The sequence below is a fragment of the Neofelis nebulosa genome, chromosome 8, assembly GCF_028018385.1.
Source record: "Neofelis nebulosa isolate mNeoNeb1 chromosome 8, mNeoNeb1.pri, whole genome shotgun sequence".
Lineage (NCBI taxonomy): Eukaryota > Metazoa > Chordata > Mammalia > Carnivora > Felidae > Neofelis > Neofelis nebulosa.
This window is the reverse complement of record NC_080789.1, coordinates 42190810-42215485: the sequence shown is the minus strand read 5'-3', so window position 1 is coordinate 42215485 and position 24676 is coordinate 42190810. Positions and strand designations below refer to the sequence as shown.

Sequence of the window (24676 nt, the reverse complement as noted above, 5' to 3'; positions counted from 1 at the left end):
CATGGTGACTATAGTTGACAATACTGTATTGTATACTTGAAAGCTGCCCTAACAGCAGAGCTTTAATGATCTTACCACAACATAACAAAATGGTAATTACATGAGATAAAGGATGTGTTTAACACATAATTGTGGTAAACATTTTGTAGTATATACATGCATCAAATCATGACACTGTATACCTTAAACTTACACAATGTCAATTATATCTCAAAGCTGGGGGGAAGAAAGCATATTTGCTCTTACTTATTTTTGAAACCTCAGCTTCTTGTGCCAGGGCACATAGCAAGCGCCAAAAAAAAAAAATTCATTAAATGAATAGTGGAAACAAAAAACTTTCTTACAAATAATTAAGATTACATGGTTTAAACAGTCACTTAATAGTATGAACAAAAGATAGAGGAAAAGCAACTGAAGTATAAAGCAGACCAGTCTTCATGGGCATTTAATAAACGGTTTATTATGATCATGGCAAATCTATAAAGGCTGAAACGTCTGGGTTCAGCCAAGAAATAGTTAACACTGCATTATAAGATTAAAGAAATATTATGTCACCCAAGAAACTATAGCAGTAATTGATTTTTTTTTTAACCTGTCCACATCCACTTCCCCTTCCTGTGGTAACATGCACCTTGATCTTCCTTAAAGAAAGCATCCCTTCTCTACTGTATGCAATCTTGGTACCCTGCCTTCTCCTAGCAGAGAGTGAGCAATAAACCCAAACCAAGTCAATCAGTCCCCATCTGATTCACTGAGATATGTGAATCATGCGCAGAGTGATCACATGAATGGAAAAACAATTAGAGAACTATGTAGCTTAAGGGAGGCTCTACAAATGCAAGACTATTCATTGCTTCCTGCTCTCGAGATCCCTGGAGCTGCTTACATGCCTATTCTAAAACTTGGTTTTTCAACTTTTACTTCAGAAAATAAGCTTATCATTCTGGTATATTACTTAAGTCAGCCAAAGCTACCTGTTGCTTAACCCAAAGAATCCTAAATGGACTAAAATAGGCAAACTTTGAATAACAAAATGAAAGTTAACTCCAAAATACTTTTAAATGAATCCACAAAAGTGAAATGAATGTAGACCTGAAACATAAAACACCATATAAGCTATAAAGTAAAAAAGGCAACAATACCTATGTGTTTCACCTATGTGTTTCTAGCTAGATGTTTTAATTCTAGCAAATAAGACCTATCACATAAACATCATTAAGATCAGGTTTCGATCAGAATCATAAGGAGAAACAACTGTGTTTAATTGGAAATGTGATCTCTACCTCAATTTTAATTTGGTCTTAGTATCCAAAATGCTTCCTCTGGAGCTCTTGCTTCTTATTTTCTCATCCACTATCAAATGAAGGATTTGTGGTCAACTGCATGATTACTATCAAGAGGAGAAACATATCTAAAAATATCTATTTGAGCAGCTGACTGACAGTTCCATTTGTCTGATCTTATAATCTACTGCAGTCTTTCTGAAGCAAATAACAGGAGTGGAAACAAAGTGTATGACCAATCCTTCTAATGCCCTGGACCATAATCAATGTATCCCAGCAACCAAAAAAAAAAAAGGGAAGCTATAAATCCCTATCTCATCACCTACCTGGTTTCCAAACTTCTAAGTTGTGTCAAGTGTAAAGCTTAGAAACATCCCTCAAGGATAAATGTCGTCTCAATAGGAAGAAAAAATACGCACATATTTCTAGCCTAGACTTATTCACAAGAACAAGTTCATTAAAAGGCATAATCAAGACTCATCATTTCCAATATATGCAAAGTAAAGAAAAAAGATACAAAATAAACAGATGATGAAGTCCCTAAGAAAGCATGCAATTGGAAGGACAAAAAAAAAAAAAGAAGACAAATTAAATAAAAGATTAATAAAAATATGTGATTGAATATGTTACATTTACCTTTTCTATTATTTTTATTCTAAAGTATGACAGCTTAAGAAAAATGAAAGCATCTGGGTGCTAATTTAAAACCACAAATAGTATTCGTTTTTTTACTTCCATTTACATGTAGTTAAACCAAATTAAATGCAATCTGCATCTAACATTTTTCTTCAATTCAACATGTTCCCACTTAGACACCCTTTAGTTTTGGCAACTGCCATTAGTGTTTCTCAAATATTCATGCAAAAGACTACTTTAGGTAAGGCTAAGATGTCTGTTAAGGAGAGACAGGAAAGGGAGAAAAAGAAACATGATTTTAAAGTAATTGAAAAGTGTTATAATTTCATATCCTGTCCAAATTCAGATTTGGTATTTAAACACTTGGCTTCTGTAGACCCTACTTCCTGACCTACTCCAAAATCATATAGATATACCACTGGAACCTAGAGTTGCTTACTACCAGTGATTCTGAACAAAGGGAAGAACATCAATTGCTGCCTAACTCCTTCTATCCAGCTCAAAGTACTTAATGTCTTCCTTAATATAAACAATATCTGCCTCGGAAAATATCATGCACAAAGCCCTGTTGGTGGCAACGAAAAGGGTAAATGAAAACAAAAATCAGCATGTACAAAAACACAAGCAGTGAAAGCAAGAGAGTAAATTATGCAAAGACTTTTTTTTTTTCTATTTCCAAAACGATTTGGGGTTAAGGGATTTATATTACCTTCAAAACTTCTTATAAAGCAAAAGAGGTGATATTGGCATACCACAGTATACCAACAGAATAGCAAGTCCAGAAATGGACCACACATATATGGTCAATTAATTTGCAACAGAAGTGCTAAGAAAACCCAATAAAAAGATTTTAAATAAAAACTTCATTAAAAGGAAAAAAAAAAAAACCACGTGACTCTTATGCTAAACACAAAAATTAACTCTAAATGAATCAGAGATTTAACTATAAAAGCCAACATAGGTGTACATATAAATATTTCAATATAAAGCTTTTAGAATAAAATAGAGAAAATCTTCACAAATCTAGACTAGGCAAAAATTTCTTAGGAGACTAAAAAACACAAAAGAAAAAATTGGTATGCTAGACTCCATAGGAGCTAAAAGCTTCTCTTCAAAAACAGAGTTAAGAAAATGAAAAGGTAAGCCACAGGCTAGGAGAAAACATGCACAATACATACATTTGACAAAGAACTAGGATCCAGACTATATTAAGAACTCTTAAAAGTCAATAATAAAAACAAAAGTTTTTAAATAAACAAAAGATTTAAACAATTTACCAAAAACAAACAATACAAATGACCAACAAACCCATGAAAAGATGCTCAATATACCACTGGTCATCAGTAAAACGTAAATGAAAAAAACCGTAATGAGACACTACTACACAACCACTAGAAACACTAAATTTTTTAAACTGACAATATCACTGTTGACATGGAGGAGGAACAACTAGAACTCTCATGTATTGTCAGTGGAAATGGAAAATGGTAGATTCATTCCTAGGTATATACCCAAGAGAAATGGAAACATATCCAGCCAAAAACTTGCAAATGGGTTTTTCATAGAAGCTTTATTTGTAATAGCCAAAAACTAAAAACAAGTCAAATTTCTACCAATGGGTAAAATGAATGAACAAATTATAGTATATTCATTCATATAATGGAATACTATCCAGCAATAAAAAGGAGCAACCTCAAAAATAATGCTGAGCAAAAGAAGCCACACAAGAGTACACATTCTATGCATATTTATATGAAATTCTAGAACATACAAAAACAATGTATAGTGGATAGAACCCAGATCAATTGTTGCCTGAAGAAGAGCTGGGACAGTGGAGAAGGAGATATATTAAGTGGGGAAAGGGCACAAGGGATTTGGGGGACTGATGAGTATGTTCTATATCTTGACTGTAGACATAGTTACGTGGGTGTATACATTTGTCAAAATGCATTAAATTTTATACATAAAATGGGTATATTTTACTCTATGCAAATTATATTAAATAAAACTTTTAAAGACCCAAAGCAAAAACTATTTTCAGTGCTGTTGGTCGGTTAAGTTGATAGCAAGAAAAGAAAGACTACAGAAATACATAAGGCAGAATGACACTGTAAAAAGTGATTTTTTTAGTGATAAGTTCAAATTCTAGCACAGCTAAAACTAGGACTCTCATGGAATTTAATTTCATCTGTAAAATGAGTATAACTCGGGGCGCCTGGGTGGCTCAGTTGGTTAAGCAGCCGACATCAGCTCGGGTCATGATCTCGCGGTCCGTGAGTTCGAGCCCCACGTCGGGCTCTGTGCTGACAGCTCAGAGCCTGGAGCCTGTTTCAAATTCTGTGTCTCCCTCTCTCTGACCTTCCCCCGTTCATGCTCTGTCTCTGTCTCAAAAATAAATAAACATTAAAAAAAAAAATTAAAAAAAAAATGAGTATAACTCACAGGATAGCTGTAAAAATTAAGTGAAGTTAACACTATACCTGGTATGTCAGAGAAACACAACTCAGATTGGTCCAATCTGTATCGATCCATGTTAAGTGTTAAGGTTAAACCAAGAAAACAAGTAACGGTTACACGGAATAAATCATGAAAGAACTTTCAGAGGAAATAACTTTAGATGCCAATTTTAAAAGGAGAAAAGGAAATGGATGAAAAAAAGAAGGGCATTGCGGGTGGAGGGAATGGTAATGTGCAGAAGAATAGAGGCATAAAGGAGCAAGCATGTAGGAGAAAAATTAGCATGACTGTGGCAGCAAGTCCATATACAGGAATAACAGGAAAAAAAACACAACAGGGTAATCTTCCCATCTGACATAAATATTCATTTAAATTTTACAGTAGGATCCAAAATAGTAACTTCATCCAATTGATGCCATGGCACAACATAAATAAACTCAACTTCACAAGAAAAATAAATTCAACTATTTAAAATAGGAAGAAAAAAACAAAAAGTTCTTTCTGTTGAAAAAAACATAAATGATTACAACCATCAGCTTCAGTCTCTTGGAGGTTAGCCATAGTTCTTTCCCTAAAGAAAAAATTATTAAAATATAACTATAGCTAAGTAACATATGGACTTACTGTGCAGCTGTTCTTGCACTCCTAAAATTATGAAAGCTACATTTTCCAGTATGTAAAATCTGTGATTATTTTGAAAAACATGATATAAAAAATCTCCTCAAAAGAACTATTCAGCTACAACAAAAATTATTGCATGGCATGCTACTTAAAAGACGTCAAAATGCTAAAATTATTTTTCAGAAGACCTAAAGCGACCAAGCTCAGGATTCTTGAGCATTTATAATTTTGGAGTGTTATTCCATATATGCATTTAAATATGTTTAATAAAAGAATGCAAAGTTAGCATTCTTATAGCATTCAAATCAATTTAAACCTTTATTAAGATTTTACATATTAACCGAAGTAACTCCTTTCTATATTCTATGCATAGAACAGGAAAGTGTCATTTCAGGGTTTTAATTCTGGTGACAGCCAAGATAGCTAGTAATAACTTAAGCTAATTTAGTTCCCAGTTAAGACAGAAATGTACAGAAATGTAGAAAGAGAATGAGATGCACAATGAAAGAGGAAATATTAAAGGGCAATAACACTGACCTTTAAACAGAGTAGCAGCAATGTAGCTATGGTGAGGACAACATAGCTACAGGACTAAATTAACTCAAGTCTCTTATTGAACAAGAATGTAATGTAGTGACAGATAACACAAAAGGTTTTATCTGTTCCATCTACACCAAAGCAATATCTAGTTAGAAGCCTTAGCTGAAAGAACATGTAGGGACTAAAGAATGACCTTATTATCTACTTTTGCTTTCTTGGGCTCACACGATATACATCAATGTAATATCTGAAATAATTATGAATGCATGAAAAAAATATTAATGTGTTATATCATTCAGAATCATGATTTTCCCTTTAAAATTTCCTTTGATGACTGTATTTTATACTATAAAATACTTTTTAAAGCATCTCATAAATACACACACATACACACTAAAAAAAAGGAAGTTACTATTTTAAGAAATATAAAATAGAAAAAAAAGCTTTTAATAATAAGATTAGCAATAAAATATTAGTTAAGTCCCAACACTGTTTCTTGCTGAAAGGAGATTTTCAGGAGGCTGAAACTGCTAAAAATTATTCTTTTTAAAATGAGGATTGTGAACTTTTTAAATTAAGCACCTTCAAAATGTCTAAAGGGATGACAATCAACATGAGAGCAGTCCCCTTCACACGTACTTCAAAGGCTTTATCACTGTAAATAATCTTACTTTATTTAGAGGTGGGAAATTTGCCCATCACACATCTGTATTATTCAGATTAAAGCTTTGAGGAAGAGGCTTAAAATTTAAAAGAATATGAAAGTCTCTTATGAGAAGCACTGAAAGCTACTTTTAGATAAATGGAAAGGGGTGGGGGGAGTTGCCTGAATCTCTTGCTGAGAGCATGAAGCATCTTTTTGTTTATCTTAGAAACAGCCACCCAACAGCCAGCTTTATAGAAAAAATAATATAACAATAAAAAGTAAATCTAAATTAAAGCTCTCCTTGGGCAAGCCATTGTTGGAGTCACTAGTTTTCTCAATGCTTCTTCTTGATAGTTTTTTGTGTCTCTGCCTTACTAAAGTCTTATTTTAGAAAAAAAATAACTAAATTTTAAAAAAGAGATTAAAGCAAAAAATCAAATGAGAAGGCCAGATAAATTTAAAATATAAAAGGTAATATTAGAGAAATAAAAGCTGGGCACCTGGGTGGCTCAGTCGGTTAAGCATCTGACTTCGGCTCAAGTCATGATCTCAAAGTTGTGAGTTCAGGCTCCGCATCAGGCTCTGTGCTATCATTTCAGAGCCTGGAGCTTGCTTCAGATTCTGTATCTCCCTCTCTCTCTGCCCCTCCCCTACTCAGGCTATGTCTGTCTCTCAAAAAATGAATAAACATTAAAAATTAAAATAAAAAAAAAGAAAAAAAAAAGCTAAAGATTAGGAATAAGAGTGCAGATAACCGGGCACCGGATGGTTCAGTCAGTTAAAGGTCTTCCAACTTCGGCTCAGTCATAATCTCTTGGTTCGGGAGTTCGAGCCTTGCATCAGGCTTTGTGCCGGCACAGATTTTTGTGATTTTTAGTCAAAAAACCCAATAGGCTCTGAGAATGTCTTTTTTTGGTTTTGTTTGTTTGTTTGGTCAGCACAATCCTAAAAGCAACAGGTATGCACACTGAGTACACTAGCAAATAATGGGATATCATTTTTTTGAATCTTGTTTCTAAAGTGCTCCCTCCCCCAACTATTGTGTTTTTAACTTGGCAAGAACTTACCCCATTGGGTGTAATAGGCAGGTTAACATAATCACTTTTCATATAAAATTCAAGGAAATGTCTGTCCTGTGAAATCCTAGCATTCCTAAATAAATTTTAGAGCTATCAGAAATCTTCAAATCATCCATTCACCATCTCTAAATTTTACAGATAAGGAAACTAAAAACAGAAGGGCTAAGTGACTTGCCCAAGATCAGGAAGCCAAAAGAAACCAGAACCCAAGTCTCATAAGTTCCAGTCTAACGTTCTAAGAACAAAAAATAAAGTCAATGGAAGGAATTATTAGGATTTGGCCTTTTATATTTAAGATGTACTGACTGGTGAAAAAACTGCAAAACAGTACTATAATACCACTTCTGTTTTTTAAAGAATTATATATACAAATACCCACACAGGGCATGGAGAGTGGGGAGTAAGGAGACTACCTAAAAGAATAACACCAAACTGCACATACATGGACTATTCTGGACATAAAATGGGGTCCAGTAGCAGCAGAGATTAACTTTATGAGTTTCTGTAGCTGTTGAATTTTATAGTCAGCACATGTTGATGTAATAACCTAATTTTTTCTTAAAAAAAAAAAAAATTAGGTCACCTGGCTAGCTTAATCCATACAGCATGCAACTCTTGATCTTGGGGTCATTAGTTTGGGCCCCACATTGGGTGTGGAGCCCACTTAAAAAATAAAAATAAAAAAATTAGACAAATACATACTTCCAGAAAAGGAAATACATCTCAAAATGGTTTAAGTCTCAATCTCCCTCTCTCACTGTCTCTCCTCCACTCCACTCCTGAGTGTTAGTGTGTGCACACATATGCTTCAAAGATATTACTATGTAATTGGGGTTCACCTTCAAATTATCTTAATTTGTCTTCACATTAAATGTGGTCGTCCTTTAAGAATAGCACAACATTTATGTGTTAGAATAGTTCTAACATATAGGGTAATTTAAGTAAAAAACTGAATTATAAGACTCATTTAAAGACATTTTCCTTTAGATACATAGTAGTAATACAAAGTAAATTAATGTATTTGTAATAAATAAGAGTATTTGTAATTTAAAAATTATTTTTACATAAATGCATATTACTAAAGTGGTTTTAGTCATGCTAAAAACATTCTTGGGGCATGTGGGTGGCTCAGTCAGTTATGCGTCTGACTGTTGGTTTCCACTCAGGTCACGACCCCAGGGTCCTAGGATCGAGCCCCATGTCAGGCTCCACACTGAACATGGAGCCTGCTTGAGATTGTCTTTCTCTCTCTCCCTCTGCCCCTCTCTCCTGCTTGTGTTCTCTCTCTCTCTGTTGCTAAAATTAAAAAACAAAAAACAAAAAACATAATTCTTAGTAGGCTAAACATTCCTCCACATAGTTTATTATTTTACTATGGCATTCCTTGCAACATGGTAAAGACAATGGTAAACTTGAGCTCAGTCCTCTATGTAAATTATGAATTTCAGAATCAATGAGCTCAAAAAATGATTTATATAGCTTTCCACAGACTCTCATGCTGTCTCTCAAGGTTATTTATGGTACTTCTCATGGAGTCCTCTATGTTATTTTTATTTCCCATAATGTTGGAATATTAAATATCTGTCCAAAGAGTAGGGTAGGTGTTAAATGAGTAAATTATATTTCCTTCACTCCTCTCCCCATTTCTTTTTCAACCTGTTGACACTGGTGCTCACCTGTAATTCCACTACAATCACATAAAGATCATTCATTGGTAAATTTAATGCTTGCTTTGCCACACCCTTATTCAAAGACTTTCCAGACATTCTAGTCCCTGTAGTCAATCCTTTCACTAGCTCCCTTCACTCTGTCCAAGACTTTGAGTCTAAATTTAGTGTCTCAGGGTTTCATTCTGTTGGAACCTCTTCTCTACCCCCTCACTTTCAACTACCACTTTCATGCAGTAACTCCCTATTCATACCATCAGTCTAGAACTTTCTCCTACATTTAAAACAACATGTCTAATGACCTGCAGAAGTTCAAAAACGACCTGCATCAGAACCATCTGGAGGGCTTGCTCACAAAGAGATTTCCGAGCCCCACCTCCTAAGTTTTTGATTCAGAAGGTCTGAGCAGAAACCCAAGAATCTGCATTTCTAATTCTCAGGTAACACACTTTGAGAACCACTGGCCTACATGATTCTCCCTTGGATAAATTGCAGATACCTTAATTTCAACACAACCTAATATGTCTCCCAGCATCTGCCCTGGCTGCCTTCAAACCATTCTTTACATAGCATCCAGAGTGATCATTCTAAACCATGATCCTTTGTTTAACATATTCTAATCATTTCCAAGAGATCTTAAGACAAAAATCAAAATCCTTAACATGATCTATCAAGCCTTACATGACCCAGTTTTTTGCCTACTGCACCACACTGCTATCAATCCTTCTGTTTTTTGTTTTTTGTTTTTTACACCCCCCTCCACAGTGGACTCTTTCAGTTCCTAGCAAAAGTCAAGTTCCTTGCTGTTCCAGGATATTTAAACAAAATGTTCTGCCAGAAATATTATTTTTTTTCCTCAGCTGAAGTCACCTTTCTTGGCTCCCCTCCCCCACTAGGTCAGCAAATTCTTCTATCACCCTATATTTCTTCCTCTTAGCACTCTCCACATGATAATTACAGTGAATTGTGCAATTAGCAGTTTACAGTCTATTCCCCATCCTTGCCCCTTCAAGCTCAAAGAGGTCAATGTCTGTGTAGTCTCCTCTGAATTTTTTTAGCCACTTGCATAGTGACCTGTACTCAAATATCTGTTGAATTAATGGTCCTATAACATTAAATTATTTTGAAATCCCAAAAGGAAAAGTATTATTAAAAAGGGATTACAGGCATTTTTTTACTATCTTCCAATGTCTACAAATGAGGAAGTTTCATTAAATTCCACTACCTGGAAATTTAAATCAAGAAAAATACCACCTTCAAAAGGTAAAATGAAATCTTCCTATCATAAGTTCCTCTACAACAAGATATATAGGCATATTGTTTATTAACTGCACTAATAAAGTACTGGTATCCATGGGGCGCCTGGGTGGCTCAGTCGGTTGGGCGGCCGACTTCGGCTCAGGTCATGATCTCGCGGTCCGTGAGTTCGAGCCCCGCATCGGGCTCTGTGCTGACAGCTCAGAGCCTGGAGCCTGTTTCGGATTCTGTGTCTCCCTCTCTCTGACCCTCCCCTGTTCATGCTCTCTCTCTGTCTCAGAAATAAACGTCTAAAAAAAATAAATAAATAAAATAAAAAATAAAAAATAAAAAATAAAGTACTGATATCCAAAACCTATTCACTAATATTTAAGCGTATAAGGCAACCTAAGATGATTTTTGCACAAAAATTAATTTACATGTATACCTGCATCAAAGAGTACATCCAGGCTTAGCAACAGAAGTAGTTTTAGTTCATGCCAGGAAATGAGATGGGAGTAGCTGTTCAGAATTAAACCTATATATGGATAACCACAAATATTAATATGACCAAAAATTCAATTAGTGTGCAAAGAAATGTTCTATACACTCTGATCTCCTTTAAAACGGAAAGAATATCTGCTGTCTGTAATTCATTCAACTCTTCTTCTCTAAAGTACATGCTAAACACAAGGACCATGCTCTCAAGTGGTGTTCAGATGAAGGCCAGGACTGAGCATCAGGTGCCCAGGACCCAAGGGCACTGCTGCCCACCTTGCCTAGCCTGCCCCAGTGGCATCTTGGCCCCTGCGCCTCCCCAGAGCTTCAGTCCACAGCCAGGCAGGCCGACCTGGAAGGACCCTGTCTGGCTTACCCTGCCAACCACAGTGAGAATGAGGCCTCCTTGCCTGGGGTCTCAGCCCTGTCTCTGCACTTCTCCTCTGGGGAGAAAGGGCACTGCCTCCACTACTAGTTGGGCCCACACTGCTGCCTTGTCCCACAATGGAGGCATTTGGATCCTCAGACCCCAACCTCATTCAGCCAAGTGTCTTTCTGTGTCTGCGGGGAGGTGGGGGACAGACACTAGGTGGTTCAATGTATTTTGAAGCTCCTTGAGCAGGTGGGTCAGTGTCTGCATGAAGTGGATTAAACTGTGCCCACCACCAAAAGAAAATTAAAAATTAAAAAAGCAATAATAAAGTGCATGCTAAGTCAGCATAGTACTAACCTACGTGGCAAGCAGAACAGGTATAACTATCTTAAGATGTAACTTTAACAAAGCAGAATTTACATCCAAATAAAGGTTAACTCCATTCAGAGTAGTCATTTTTAGGGGATATTCCAAGTTGTCATCACACAAAACAATTTTGGAACTCCTGTTTTCTAATCTCTTTCTTAACCACCTTCCAAGTGACATTACAGTGATAGGTTTCATCCCTTTTGGTCTTCTGATTTTTAACTAAAAATGTCATTCCTTACTTTGATCCCTAATTTTATGTATGAGACTTGGTCCAGAATGACTTCCCACTGTTTCCGCATATCAAATCCATCCTCAAAAAAATGTCATTTGCCACCACAGGATGTAGGTTAAAAGAATGTGACTGAGGAAACAAAAGAAACACAGAAAGAATAGTTCCAAAAGTGTTTCTGAACAACAACATTACTGAAATAAATCTAAATAACTGTGAACACCAGTTATATCTTAGACAGGCAAGTTCTAGTATATTTAAAAATTGGTCACATTTCTACTTTAGGCACAATTCATGGATAGGCCTGACCCATGACTTCTGGTTTTCTTGAATAACAGATGCTGTAAAGCATAAGCACATTTACTACGAACTAAAGATTAAAAAATGAAATAAATTTTAGGAATAAAATCTGGTGGTCTACTGTCACAACATGCCTTGTGGAGGCAGTTTGGTTCACTAAATAGAATATGAATATAAAATGAGATAGGCCAAGATTCAACTTCCGGCTTGGCCTCTTTGTAGCTACATGACTGAGCATGCTACTTAAATATGGAGTCTGTACAACATGAATCACGCCATTGCTAAAAATGGGAATAATGCCATCTATTTCACATCTATTATAAAGATTATATTACATAGTATATCATCTGACTAGAATTCTAGCCCTTAACATTTTCAAGGAATCCTCAAAAGAACTTAAGCGGGTATCTGTTCCAAGCTCTCAATTTTACTAAGATCCACAGGACCAAGTGGTTTGCCAAGGTCACACAGTTACTTAGTAAGAAAGACAATACTTCTGGCAGGTTTCTTATTCTCCCAGTGCATCAGTTTACTAAATTAGTTGGTGTTTGTAATGTTATGTAGCCCAAGCCTGTGACAGAGGATCTCAAAGAGCATTTTTGAGACAGTAATAAATCAAGACCACTTAAGGACAGTGCTTGCAAATAGGATACTGGCAATCATATATTAATAATTTAGTCCTACAGGTTAAATGTCTCTCTTGGATTTTAAGTCTTTGTTTTTAAAGTTAGGTACAATATTTTAAATTACAGTTAAAACTACTTGATTATGCATAAATTTTGTTTTCTTGAAAGGTTATTTTCTAAGAAAAATATGAACCTTATCTTAAATCAAGATACTAGGAAAAAATGAATGTGTTTCTCATTTATTAAGTATGGTAACTGGTTACAATAAACCAAAAGAGTTACCTAGTTTCCTACAAGTAAAATTAATGCCCATACTTAAGCTAAGAGTTCTTATCAAGGATCAACATTTTAAAATTCAAAATCTAAAGTTAATTCAAGACAATCTAAAAAAAATTTGGTATTGACTTTCTTATTCAATCCCAAAATCAGTTTCTTCATATTTTGATACAGACAGAGAATGGCTTTCTACCTTGGACATGAAAGAAAAATGAGTATCTGGGTACCTAACTCTGGCCTAGATGCTTTTGGGTTTTGAATTGTAGGTATAAATTACCACAACCAAAGTACTCATCATCTTTAATTTATCATGTGAGAACCAAGACTCATAATTATACTTTTGCATGCCAATTCAAAAGGGATCTATGAGAACCAACACAATTTTTAACACTTTAAGAATGACTACCAAAAATGAAAAACTATAAAGATAATTCTTACACTGAAATCCTGTTCCTAAAAGAAAACTAATAAATATGATGACAATGAAAACATTTTTAGAGAATACTAAAAAAGCATATATTTTCTGAATTTAATTAAAATCATACTTTGCCCCACAGGCACAAAATGTTTCACTAATTTCAACTTTTGAGTTTGAAGAGGCTGTGAATTACAATACTATGAATAAAGAAACCACAAAGATAACCAAATACATGAGACCTTGCTAGTTAAAATGTTAAATATGTTAAGCAATAAACCTTTTAAGTGTATCTCCATTTTTCCTGACGATTTTTTTGTCAGTAATGACAGGCTATTTTTTTTTAATCCTACATCGTAATCATAAATTCTTGGGAAAATAAAGATATAAAAACCATAATCCCCCAAACAATAAAACCTTTGAAAACAGTTAAATATTATCTATATAATACTAAAGATTACATTTTGAAATTTCAGAAGTGTAAGAAAAAGTACCAAAACTCTAAACATAATAGAAACAGTAAAGGACACCGTAACAAGCCAATCAAGAAGGAAATTAATTGTGACAGTAGATACCTGAAAATGTTAAGGATATGTGGAAAAGTAAAGCAAAAGACCTATAACCACTACCTAGTCCAATCTCTGAATTCTAAAAATCAAGAGTTTCAGAGAATATAAAAAAAGTTCATAAAATAATCAGTAAATAGATGTCCACTGTATTAGGGAATATTTACAACATTGACCTCCCCTGTATTAGGCAAATAAAGAGCCGACTTATTTCCTAAGCTACTTTAAATTTCAATTAAGTATTTACTGTGTAGTTCCCATAATATATAATCAGGCCAAATCTGGGGGTTTAAGCCTTCCATATCACAACCCTTCTGACAGGATTTCAAATGCAAAATAGTCAGCATTTTTAAAATCTAAATTGTAAAAACTTGATTGCAGGAGAATTATGACTCTAATCATACACACACATTTCAGCAGCAGATATCATAGCTATAGAAGAAAGAATTACAAAGTCATAAGAGAAAACTTAACAAGAATAATGGGGAAATGCAGCAATACCACAGAAGAGAGGGGAAAGAAATAGATAAATTTAAATGTATTTCCCGAGGATAATTTACAATCAATCAATCTGATATCTAAAGATTCAGTAGAGAATGGGAAATAAAAAAGAGAACAGGTTAAAGAAATTTTATGACTATAAAATGAAAGAAGGAGATAAAAATTAAGGCCTTCAACGAACTAGCTAGGCAATTTAAGTTCAACATTTTTTTTTTTTTTTTAATTTTTTTTCAACGTTTTTTATTTATTTTTGGGACAGAGAGAGACAGCATGAACGGGGGAGGGGCAGAGAGAGAGGGAGACACAGAATCGGAAACAGGCTCCAGGCTCCGAGCCGTCAGCCCAGAGCCTGACGCGGGGCTCGAACTCACGGACCGTGAGATCGTGACCTGGCTGAAGTCGGACGCTTAACCGACTGCGCCACCCAGGCGCCCCGTTCAACATTTTTTTTAAGTAGGTTTCACACCCTAAATGGGGCTTGAACTCACAACCCTGAGATCAAGACCTGAGCTGGAACCAAGTTGGATGCTTAATCAACTGAGCCACCTGGGCGCCCCTAAGTTCAACATTTAAAGCACCAAAGATTATAAGGTAGAAGTGAAGGAAAATAGAGAAAAATATCAGTAACTACTGAACCAACGTAGCTATAACAATTAAGGGAGAGAAATAAATATAAAAGAATAAGCCCTCACCTATCTGGACACAGTGAAGACACAGAAAATAACATTTCTCAGTAATCAAAATATCACAAGAGCCATGGGCTTAAAGCTAATATGTTATTCTCTGGAGCAAAGTCAATATTTTATCCACAATTTTAAATGGTCTCATTCAGTTTCCAAATAACAAAGAAGAAATGGCAGAGAATCATAATGACATGTGCAACCAGGATAGAGGACAACAAAAGGGGAATCAGAAAAACTAAGAAGCAAACAAGAATTCAAAAGGAGTACAAGTTTTAGGACCAACTGGCATACAGATATAAACACCTATACAAATCACTAATGAAGGAACATCATTATATTTTAACATAGTATCACGATCACAATTTCTATGAATAAGCCTGCATTTAAAAAAAATAATTCAATACTTCTACATATCTGACGTTTAAGAAGCTAGAAAAGGACTCTAATAAAAGACAATGGACTAAATATAAAATTTCCCTCCAGTTACTCCATCCCATTGAAATAAAAATTCATACAGTTCATACAGAAAGAAGTAAAGCCGTAAGAACAAATAAATTTAAAATTGGAAATAGGGGTAGTGTGTGTGTGTGTAAAGCTTGACATAACAAGCAGAGAAAACCACACGCCAGTTATACCCTTTAAGAGTGACACAAAAGGGTGGGAACCCATATGTGTGACAGGACCCAAGAGAGGCATGATTGCAAACTAAACGATACAGCAAAGGGTGAAAATTGTGGGGTGAAAAACAGAATTAAATGTTACTTGACTGTATGAGAACAACTACATTTCCCATCCCCCATCTCCAAGCAAGCACCTAAACAACTAAGGGCAACATTTACCCCGAGGCAAAAAGACACTGCTTTTCTAGAAGATATATGACTAGGAAAGACTAAAGTGAGGATGATGGCGGAGTAATAAACCCTTTTCATCTGGCATTTAGAGGGCCAACAGGCTGGAAACTAGCTCCTCTCTCTCGTACCCTAAAACAATGCTTGCCAATAGACAGGCCCTACCCTGTACTGTCCAGCCCTGAAATGCTGTGGCTAGAGTTCCTATTCAAAGAAAAAACTAGTAGGGAAAACAGTCCAAGGAACAGGGTGGGAGAGGGGAGACCCAGACCAGAAGCCCAGTCCTTCTTTCTAAACATGAATGGACAACCAAGAAACACCAGGGATATAAGGAAAACTAATCATGAAAAATAATAATTACAAAAACAAACATAGAAAGTGACCAGAATGGAAAAAGAGATAATCGAAGAAGCACAAAAGAACCTTATGTTTCAAAAACCTATTTTACATATTCTGAGACTAAGAGCAGCAAGTATTACAACATAAAACAGAGAAGAATGATAGGAAAAGAAAAACAGAACAAGAAAATTCACAGATTACCCACCCAAAAATAACAGACAAAAAAACTAGGGAAAAAAATCCCCTGAACAAAGAATCACAAACTATGAAAATAAAATGAGACAAAGATGATCAATCCAAGAGAGAAAATACCTGCCTACCTAAGAGCACATAGGCAAACAAAAAAGTGAAGGTTGGAGGGGCGCCTGGGTAGCGCAGTCGGTTAAGCGGCCGACTTCAGCCAGGTCACGATCTCGCGTCTGTGAGTTCGAGCCCCGCGTCGGGCTCTGTGCTGACAGCTCGGAGCCTGGAGCCTGTTTCCAATTCTGTGTCTCCCTCTCTCTCTGCCCCTCCCCCGTTCATGCTCTGTGTCTCTCTGTCCCAAAAATAAATAAAAAACATTGAAAAAAAAAAAATTTTTTTAAAAATAAAAGTAAAAAAAAAATAAAAAAAATAAAAAAAAAAAAAGTGAAGGTTGGAAAATAAAGACCTAAGAGAATTTCTGAGAATTGAAGACTCTCATTTAGACAAGAAGAACAACGGAGTGCCTAAAACAAATAACCAAAACAACAACCTAGGGGCACCTGGGTGGCTCAGCTGGTTAAGCATCCCTTGGTTTCGGTTCAAGTCATGATCTCACGGTTCATGAGTTCAAGTCCACATGGACTCTGTGCTGTCAGCTCTGTGCTTGGGATTCTCTCTCTCTCTCCCTCTCTCTGTGCCCCTCCCACCCTCTCAAAAATAAACTTTAACAACAACAACAACAAAACAAAAACAATCTTTATTAGGACAGAATAAAAAACAAATCATCTTTGAAAAAATAGTGATTAGCCAACATATGGCTTCTAATCAGCACCCCTGGATGCTAGAAGACAACCAAGCAATACTTTCAGAGTTCTAAAGGAAAATTACTTGCAACCTACAATATTGTGCCCAGCTATCAGTCAAATCTTAGAATAGAATGGAGACAATTTGTACATAGAATAAGTTAGAAGTTTACCCATCAAACACACTTTTTCAGGAAGTTACTCAAGGACTCCAGAAAAAAGATCAAGTAAATTTAGAAAAAAAAGATCTAAAATAGAATGGATTAAATTCAAGAGTACACCAAAAGGAAGTTCCCAGAAGAGACTTAAAAAGCAACTAGTGCAAACTGAAGCAGAATTAGAGGCAACTCCAGATAAATAGGGAACACAATATAAAGCACACTATGCCAAAGAATTGAGGGGAAGGGGGAACTGATTTTGACTCAGGTCATGATCCCAGGGTCATGGGATCAAGCCTTGCACTGGGCTCCATGCTGAGCTTGGAGTCTGCTTGGGATTCTCTCTCCCTCTCTCTCTCTCTGCCCCTCTCCCACTCACTCATTCTCTCTGTCTCTGTCTCTGTCAAAATAAAATAAAAAGAAAACAAAAACAACATAGCTTCCTTTTTTGCATGTTCAGAAACAAACCTCTCCCATGAACTCTACCTCTCTCCTAAGAGGAGAAAAAGTCTTTTAAATAAAGCTAAGTGTCTTTCAGTTTAAAGTAGTTTCTTTCAGCTTAACTTGGTTAAGACAGTGGTTCTCTACCAGGGGCAATTTTGCCCCCAAGAGGACATTTAGCAATGTCTGGAGACATTTTTGGTTGTATGATCAAGCGGAGGTGCTAGTGGCATGTAACGGATAGAGGGATGCTGCTATACATACTACAATGCACAGGACAGCCACTCACAGCAAAGAATTATCCAGCTCAAAATATCAATAGTCAATAGTACCAAGATGGAGAAACCTGCTTTGAGGGAACTCTTCAGACTTTTATAAAAGAACTTTCATAATTTCTCATGGCTTCTCATTCTTATAATGGTGTCTGAGCACAGAGCATTCATGGGCACAAGAAGTATTATGATGGATCTAAATGTAGATCCATGCCCTCTGGGTCCTCATGGGCTTCAGAGTTTTAGGAGAGTCATAACGGCACATGCTGATGAGAATATTATAACAATATCCAGTGGATCTATTAACTTGGTCCCACCTCAGCTCTTGCTGGTATGGATATTCTTAGGAGCTCAGCTACCTATCCTAGGCAGCCCAAGCTTACAGTTAAAGCAATACTAGCTGCTTAACAAACCCCAGATCTTCCATTAACTTTACACAATTAAAATCTCTCATTAAAATTACAATCTATTATGGGTACACTCCTCTTTGATGTACAGCTTTCTTCCACATGGTAATTTAAGGACTCTAAATCCTTCCAATCTCATGGCTCTACCACCCTCTTAAGTGCTCCTGGTTCCTTGGATTGGAAAAAAAAAAGTTGGAGAAAGAACAACTGCTTTTCTGTCACTCTATGCTAAAGTGAAAACACATCATTTCCATTCACATTCCACTAGTGAAAATCAGTCACATACATGGCCCCACCTAGATGCAGGGAAGGATCACAAGGGTAGAGGAGAGAATGACAGAAATGCACTCCTAGCTGAGCAACTACTTCCCAGTGTTAACCATACTACAGCAAGAGGGAGTACCAACTGTGGTGGGCACTGAGCTGAATCTTACAGAGCTGCCCTCCCCCCCCCCCCCAACAATTACTGCATGGTCCCTGCCTTCACAATAGTAGCCTCATGACAAGCTTGCTGGCTCCCACTCTGTTAACTTCTATTTTTTTCACTAGGATTATGTGAGAACTTCTAGATCTCTTTCATACTACATAAGAACCATGGAAAACTCTGGGCACTACTCTGCCTAAATATACCATCTTCTTCTGCCATGTCAGCACCAGACCAGGTACAGGGCAATAAGCTAATAAGAGGCTGTGCAGGTTGTGAACTTAAGTAGTCTGGCTCCAGAGCCTATGCTATTCGGCCTCCTTAGATTTATAAAATAATAGGTAGTAAGAGAGTAATTCTATGATCATTAATAAATATTTATAAAGCCCCCATATCTTGCAAAACAGGCTAGGAACCATTACAAACTCCCCAGTATGATGCACAGCATTGTTTTTTCCTTACTTTTGACTTGCTGATTTTAAGTGCTATTACAGTCAAAACAGGCAAAAATATACAGTAGCAAGGCTGGTCTTCAGAATTTCCTCACCCCCAATCTGTACTTTAAAAATGTACCTGCGCCCTCATGTTCAAGGTGTTCTACCTGTTTACTCTTACCCAGATAATGCTACTTAGAGTGGACTGCTCTCTCCCCAGACGTACCATACTCCCACGCCATCAAAACTTACCTACCCAGATTTCATAATTTCCACAGGGGCCCGAGTCTTCTCTGTAAGAAATTATGTAATCTGATAAACTACTGTGGCACTTGGCAGTCAAAACACAAGTTGCTTTTTCAGTGGTGAAAAATTTCAATAAGATAGATTGCAATTACACAGATTTGTGACCCTCAAATATTACTATATAAAAATCCTCTGTACTAAGTCTGTATGTCAGTCTTACCCTAAAAAAGTATGAATTCAAAAAATTTTAACAAGTCACCTTAAAATACTATATCCACTATGTTCTTTTTTTTAATTTTTTTTAACGTTTATTTATTTTTGAGACAGAGGGAGACAGAGTGTGAGTGGGGGAGGGGCAGAGAGAGAGAGAGAGAGAGAGAGAGACAGAGAGAGAGAGAGAGAGAGAGACAGACAGACAGACAGACACAGAATGTGAAACAGGCTCCAGGCTCTGAGCTGTCAACACAGAGTTTGATGTGGGGCTCGATCCCACGAACCATGAGATCATGACCTGAGCCGAAGTCAGACGCTCAACTGACTGAGCCACCCAGGTACCCCAATATGGCAAATACTTCAAACTAGTAACTGGTACATAGCAATCAACACACATTAGCTGTTATTAGTAGTAGTATTACCAGCAACAACACCTACTAAGCTACCTGCAGGAGCTCTAACAATCTCCTTCTGAATCCATCATGGTTTTAACAATCCTAAATCAAATCAAAAGTTTCTCCTTTTTATGTGAAGAGTCTCCAACCCCAAAACCATTTCCTCTTTTCTTTGGTGGTTTGTGAATATGGAAGGTAGTAACTGGCATCTTTATCATTTCAAAACTCCAGACTAGTTTTGTTTGTTTTTTTTTTAATAAAATTCCCTTCCAAATATTATACAAAGGACAGATTGCTCCAAGGATTATAAACACTACAAAGAGTTCACAAAGTATAGTGAAAAATTGAGATTCATAACCAAATAGCTACCACAGCAAAAAGCTTAGATAAAAAATGAGACAGAAGTCCATTAGCCTACTCAAAAAATACCGAATTCTAAAATAAAGCACACAGGTGGAGATCCACCATGGTTTATAGTCATTCAAATCACCAAAAACATAGAGGATGTTTTGGGTAATTTTTTTTTTTCCTTAATAGCAGGAAAATCCCCTGTGTCTTCACAACAATGAACACATGACATGATAGGCATGGACTATTTCTTCAAAAACAAATTCTATAAAGAAGAAAAGCCTAAAGGCTCAGATTTTCAGCCACACGTATCCCTTACTTAAAGCTTTAAAAATTTAAGGCATCTAGCATTTTTCCTGGTAACATTAAAATGAAACAAGCCTCATTTCTGTCAGAAAACATTATGCTTGACTGAAAGAAAACTAAGCATCTAAAATTTTGATACTTATAAATTTAAAGGTAATTTAAAGGGTCAACTCAAAGATCAAGTAGATATGAGGTCATGATAAATACACCAAAATATTTTTTAATAATCTAAAGACAAAGATCCATTTTAAACAATTTAACATAAAGTTCTATGTCTTAGATATTGAAGTAGGCACTTCCATACACATTATGAAACTTCATTCTCCCAATAACCATATGGGATAAGGATTATGGTCTTCCTTTTACAAATGAGATAACTAAGGCCCAGTGATTTGCCCAAAGGCACTTACTTGTATAAGATTTAATCAGAAATCCATTTCAAATTTTCTGAACCCCCTAGTTCAATGCTCTTGCTTTCAGTATACCACTGTCACTTCCAAAACTCAAGTACTCTAAATCTTAGTTCTTATAAAGTGTGCCAATCTTTTTATCTGGGAAAGAGAACAGTTATAAGGGGAAGAAAAATTATTCATAATTTACCAAAAAAGACTCACTGTGCTTAATCCCATGATTACCCAGTCCAATTTAAATGCTTTGGTTCATGCTGTCTACCCCCTTAAAACACCTGCTTATCTTCAGATATACAGCTTTCTGCAAAACCTAACTCACGAATTACCTCCTCTAAGACAGTTTCCCAGTTATGACCTGCTCCCTTCCTCCCAATCCAACATCCTTCCTTATCACCTCACTCCTTGTATCTATTTCGGACTACATTATCACACACTCCTTTTCATTCTCCTGTCATATATCTGGAACTGTATGTTTTCATTCAGTAACTATTAAGCATTTGCAGAGTGGATGGTGAGCAAAAAAGACAGGCCCTTGCTATCATAGATGGTTTACAGGGTTTGCAACTTTAAAAAAGGTAAAAATAACATGGGGTGTAAGAGTATGATCAAGGACAAGCATTCATTTCCTACAAGGCCTCTGAAGAAAGCTTTCTCCCTTGCATACTTGATAAAACTTTTCAGGGAGGAAAAAGTCTGGAAGGTCTCTCAGATCAGACCTTCAACTTCATGCCTTCGAGAAAATGAGGGAATGGAATGGGGAACCAAGATAGAAAGGACAGATCTAAAATCTCTCAGGGGTTTCCCACACATGGACGTGAAATCTACCTCTACAGGTTAGTCCAGACATCTCTTCCTGAGTTGTATCCACAAGAAAATGATACTTTAGCTACAACTGCTCCAATCAAGCATCTCCACCAATCTCCTTGCACCCAGCCACCTTCATTATGCAGTACTCAGAGGCTTTTCAATTCAAATTGTATATATGCATTACATGTACATCATATTCACAAAGCACAAGCAGGACTTACGCCTTCTACTTTTGAACTCTTGATGCTCCAAGATCATTGCTATAAGTGTGTTCAGCTTGGGGTATTATATTCAAATATAATACTTCAGGTGTTGCTATTAGCATAAGAATTTTCCACAAAATTTGAAAACTACATCTAAGCATCAATTCCTATTTTGTCACCCATGCTCTAAGGAACCTGCTCTTGAAGGATTATTTCTAAACCAAGTTTAAATGTAGGAGGAGTACTCACTAAAGAAATTCTGCAATTTGCTCTTTAACAAGGCCAAATTTATAAGTGCCAAAAATGTGCTATAAGAAACACATCTGATTGCCTCCAAAATGTAATAATATTCTAACTGAAAAATGACAGCAGCATCTTTCCGATATCACAGATACCACACTAATATTCAATAAGAAATAAACCATAGCCATTTTTAATCAAACCATTTCTAAGCAGCTGTAACGTATTGTGGCTCAAACGGTTCACATGGAAATTGACCGCAACAACCTAATCTCCATAATTAAAGACCTAAAAAGTAATTCTTATGTTTCATCTATTCCCTTTCCCAGCACTTTGAACAGGCATATTGTAGTCATCTCATACACAGTTACTAACAAAAAAGGGGCAACAAACATGTAAAATTAGCTATATCTTCTATAAAGGACAAACTGCATACCCTTACTCTCCCTTCCCCAACCTGTTCTATAAAACTAGCATGATCTTAATTTCACTGTAAAACAGGTTCTAGCAAGCATAAAAATTGGTCATAGTCGCTAAGCATGATCAACTTTAGATAACACCTGATGGAATGAAGAAGCCCTAACAAGCAATTCACCCATGTCTCTCCACAATCCTTGCTTTCTTTGGAATCCTAAGGGAGGCAAAAACAAAAAACCAAAAACCAAAAAAAACCAAAAAAACAAAAAAACAAACAAACAAAAAAAAACAACCACACACACACACACACACACACACCCCAAACCTGTTTTAAATGATTATCTGAAAAGACCTAAAGTGGCACTAATTTGAGGCTAAGTTTCAGGGGGCATAAATAAAAACTAATAACCCTACCATACATAGGACATTCTAATACTAATTAGAAGTCACTCAGCTCCTCTAGGATTAGAAAGGCAAAAACTTCATTAAACTATTGAACGCAAATATGCTTACACCATAAGTTAGAGAAGTTTTCCCATCTGTTTAAATAGGCGCCCAAGGTATCTATTATTTCAAACAGCATTTAGATAAAATGAAATTAGGCAAGTTCCCCAAGGCAGATGTCTTTCATAAAGAAGAGTGTGTTAAATGACTTTTGTGAATGGAAAATCTGCAAGTACTGTTGCTTCACTCAGCTGGTCTTGAGTGGGTGGCTCAATGAACCAGAAGCATGCTCCATTGGAAGCTCCTTAGAACCGGATTCCACCCTTGAGAAAAGGCTTGGAAACAATACATTTAAAAGTACAGCAAAGGCTTCGCCTTCCTCCCATGTTACAAGGAGGCCACAGGAACTGAGTTGAGAGCAACAACACCGTGTCGGCTCTGCAAGGGCGGGTGCGGTCTGCGGTGCGCGGCACAGCCTCCTCTAGGGCTGTCACAGGAAAACTGGAGCCTCGCCTTAACCGCACCAAGTGACAAAGCGCCAGCTCTCCCCCGGGCGGGGGCTTCCGGCGAGACCCCGAGGTCGGCCCAAACTTCGGGAAGAGTCACTCGGGGCAGTCAAAATGCTCTTACCAACCGCCCCCCCACCGCCCCTTCCGCGGCTATGTAAGGTTTGCAGACGCACGTCCTGTGGGCCCCAAAATACTCCACCCCCGCCAGCCTTTGGAATCCCCCACTCCGAAAAGGGACAAAGGAGCCAAAGAGGAACTCTCCGGCTCGGGGAGTCCCCACTGGCCCGAGCTCAGAACGTGGGGATGGGGGTGCAGTCTCCCGGAGGGGTGCGGACCCGCCACCACCCCCCCCCCCCCCGACCCAGGGACCGGCGTGACACTCACCAGTGCGGAGCCCCCGGAGAGGCGGGGAGGAGCAGGCCGATTCCTCCGGGGCCCTGTACGCGCCCGGGCGGACCCCAACTTCTCTAGGCTGCTGTCGCCGGAGGCAGCTAGGGCGCGAGCCCAGACCGAGGGCGCTGGCTCGCGGCCGCGGAGGCGCTGCCGGCTCAGCCCGCGAGAGGGGCGGGAACTCGCGGCCCGCGGTCCTCTGGCCAGGGCGGGCTCCACTTTCCCTCCGTCCGCCCGCTACTGGCTGCGACCACTGCCGCGGCGAAAGCTAACGCTGCAGCCACTCGGGCTACAGCTCCCACCACCGCCTGGCCCCGAGTGCGTCGCGGCCTAATGTTGTCATGCGCCGCGTCGCCGCCTCTCTCAGCACCCACAGCCGCCAAGATCCTCTACATTTGGGCGCCCTCCCCCTCCAGGCCCCGCCCCCAGCTCGCGGGC

The 24676-nt window shown here is 37.5% G+C and overlaps 1 protein-coding gene across 5 annotated transcripts in view; it reads right to left on the bottom strand.

Annotated features, from left to right (window-relative positions):
- Positions 1-24676, bottom strand: part of OSBPL8 (oxysterol binding protein like 8) — a 156420-nt gene that overhangs the window by 130467 nt on the left and 1277 nt on the right. For 4 of the 5 annotated variants that reach the window (XM_058741951.1, XM_058741953.1, XM_058741957.1 and 1 more), the window contains exon 1: positions 24233-24637. The exons of the other annotated variant lie outside the window; for it this stretch is intronic. The gene's annotated coding sequence lies outside the window, so the exon portion shown is untranslated. Of the gene's footprint in view, positions 1-24232; positions 24638-24676 lie in introns of those variants that run through there. 5 annotated transcript variants of the gene reach the window in all.